Genomic DNA, 3,259 nt, shown 5'->3' with positions numbered 1-3,259 from the left:
GTAAGATTGATATTAAAATTATTGTAGGATTTGTGTTGTTGGGGTAGCCAGAGACAGACAGATGTTTCCCAGAGAATGACTGACAATGGTACATATGTCATGCTTTTTTAGTATTTGGCCCTATTGCTGCTTCTTTGGTGGCTCATGTGATGAAACGAATCATAGTTAAAGCACCTCTAAAGGCCCCCCAAAATGTTGTATATTGTAACTTAAACAAAAACAAAGAAACACAGCGCCTCTAAGTGTATACTGCAATAATATTTAATAAGAAGGTAACTAGTAACTCACATCTTAGAATTGAAAAACAGGCTCATATGGTGGAGAGGTAAAACGTCTGTAGTCAGATGTTGGGTGACTGTTCCAGAGAGGAGGCAGCTGCCTAATGAAAGAGTGCGCTTGGCGACGCTCGTCCTGCGCAGGCTCAGAAACGAGCCACATATTGATGACATCAGATGCCAAATGTGACCGATCCCAGACATCTTGGAGACTCTGCCAGGCTTCACCACCCCTTGCTTCACATACATAACACTATCTGCTGGTGGACCTAGGCTATCTCCTCTTTGGAATAGTCACCTAACTTCTGGCTACAGATGTTTTACCTCGCCACCATACGAGTCTGTTTTTAAATTCTAAGATGTGAGGTACAACTTACCTTCTTATTAAAGATTATTGCAGTATACACTTGGAGGCACTGTGTTTCTTTGTTTCTTCTACTGCAGAGTTATGCTTCACTCCATCGCAGCTTGCCCTTAGTTCCTACTGGACTATCCCTGCCCACTTGGAACTTAATACAACATACATGGACTGCTAAACCATGCGCCTGTTATTCTCCCTGTATATTGTAACTTACCAGTCTTTGGATGTGGTGGCTGCATTTGTTTTTCTCTTTTACCTTTATTTTACCCTGCTGCCTGTAACTCACTTCCTGTCCCAGGCTGGCATTGCTTCTTTGCTTTGTCTTTAGACGAGTAGCAATGTCACCCTAGGGCAGGATGTATTTTAGGACTACAAAAACCTCCATCTCATCTTCAATACAGGGGGAGGATTAGTATTCAGTAGTCTCAAAAAGATAGCATGGAAAGCTGATATAATGAAAAAAAAATACTGATAGAAATTTTCACCATTCCTTACTTTATAAAAAATGGGATGAAATTTTTGGTTTTAGATATCATTTAACTGCTTAATTCCCTAAATGCTGATGTTAAACCCTGACCCTCAACCCCAATTTTAAAGCTGAGCTAAAATCAGTGATACTTACCTTAACTTTGATGGTCCGATACCCTGCGGTGCCGGCATCTTCTCCCCAGCTTCTTCTGGGTGCCAATCTTCAGCCATCTTGAATGGCCGGTGCAGAATGACATCACTTCCTCTCTTGTGCAAAAATGCAGTCATTCTGGCACCCAGGCACTGGGCTGGAGTGTAAACTGAACTGCACATGCAGTGAACATTCTACAGAAGACTTCAAGCAGGCAGGCAGGTAAGACTTTGAAGGTCTCTTCTGGAATAGAGAACCCGCGTGTTCTTAGTTTTTTAAATATTAGACTCTAATTTCACTTTAACACCTAAAATGCTGGGAAAATGAATCCAGGAAGTTTGCCAAATGCTACGAGATATCATACTGACTGCACTGCTGCCAAACTGCTGGTGACCAATCCAATTGCACTAAATAATTCGTTTTTAGTGATCTGCATTTAATTTGTATTTGTGCATACTCTAAAAAGAATCATACTTGGAACTGATTTTTAATATTCTATTCACACTTTGCCCGCACTAAAAATGATTAAAATTGTTCTGACCTGTGTGTTTGCTACCATTTTGATTTGACCTGAAAGTGATAGAATCATTGGACTGAATGGGAGATCTGTCTGTATAGTACCTGTACCTGCTGCTTCCTTGTTGCGTAGTTACATTGTAAGATCCAAGGCATTGCTGTCCCTGTGAGATTTGATGTCGCTGATGTACTGCTCATTATTTTCTTTGCCGAAGGCTTCATCTTGAGGAAGCAAAACCCTGCCTCTACCAAGATGGCCAAATCCACACAGACACATGGGGCAGAATAATTAATAGTAAGTCAGTGAAGGGGTACAAAAATCAGTTGCAGGAAGACCACAGGCAATACTGGTGGCTAACCCATTGTCCTCTGCCTGTATTTTTTGGGCATAGCTTCCAGAATTCAGTTCCTCTTTAAGATGCAGACTCCAGAAGGGTCATCCATATTTCTACTGCAGCACTTAATATGTCACTGACGTAGAACAAAGAAAGATTAGGATGATGTTCCTGGAGCCTACACCAAGAAAAATAAATTTAGTGATAACAGCTCCTGTATTTCTGTCATAATTGGTCACATTTTAGGCTGAACTCTGGGGGAAGGTAAAATTGTCCCCCACAGTGGGGCTGTCCTCCACTGAAAGAGTTAAATGCTTGTTTAGGTCTAAGGCACTGCAGAAAACCTCTTTATTTACCCAACCATCCCCTCCTGCCGGCTCCCTCAAGGCTATAGGATTGGTCCTTGTAGCCTCTACTCCTCTACACTCCGACTGTTGCAGGTCCTCTGACGTCATCAAGTCAAATGATGAATCCATAGCCCTGCATTGGGCAGGGGGATGCTGAGGGGCAGTCCACTGCTAGAGTGTAATGTAACAGGGTAGAGGTGAGCACTATGCTTTCATGGGGTCTCCTAGACCTAAATGAACATCTAACCATTGCAATGTAGGAGCGTCCCTCTGCAAGAGAGTTTTTTTTCCTTGGAGACGGATTTTAAAGTAGAACTCCAGTTTTATTTTGTTTTTTTTTACCATGCAGTGGGGCAGTGCCCCCTTTGTGCTTGGATCAGCTGCTTGTTTTTTTTCTAGGGGTGAGGACTAAGCTCATACACATCTGACCTGCCGATCCTACGGAAAGCCGCTCTCCTGCACTGTCCAGCGGGGGTCTGTTCCTGTCTGTGGAGCGTGCCAATGTCATGAACAGTACATTTACAAGACTGCTAGACCATGGGGGGGGGGGGAAGGGGGCAGAAGCCAAAAGGACTGGTCTTGTACGGGGAGGATTGGCGGGTCAGGTAAGTATATCTCCGCTATCCTCTTCCCTACAACAAAATGAGCATTTAACCTGTGCAGTGCTGGCACAGCCCCAAAAATTTTCCCCAAATTCTGCTTTAAGTCTATTTGCATGGTGGACTGTAGAGAGTAGTTGACAATTGTGTCTTAGGTGAAACCACATAAGGGCACCTTGAAAAAAGTATGTATTCAAGTCTAGAACA

The sequence above is a fragment of the Staurois parvus genome, unplaced genomic scaffold (assembly GCF_062004578.1).
Source record: "Staurois parvus isolate SC_StPar_1 unplaced genomic scaffold, SC_StPar_1.0 ptg002467l, whole genome shotgun sequence".
NCBI classification, from domain to species: domain Eukaryota; kingdom Metazoa; phylum Chordata; class Amphibia; order Anura; family Ranidae; genus Staurois; species Staurois parvus.
Note: the sequence above shows the minus strand (reverse complement) of the source record.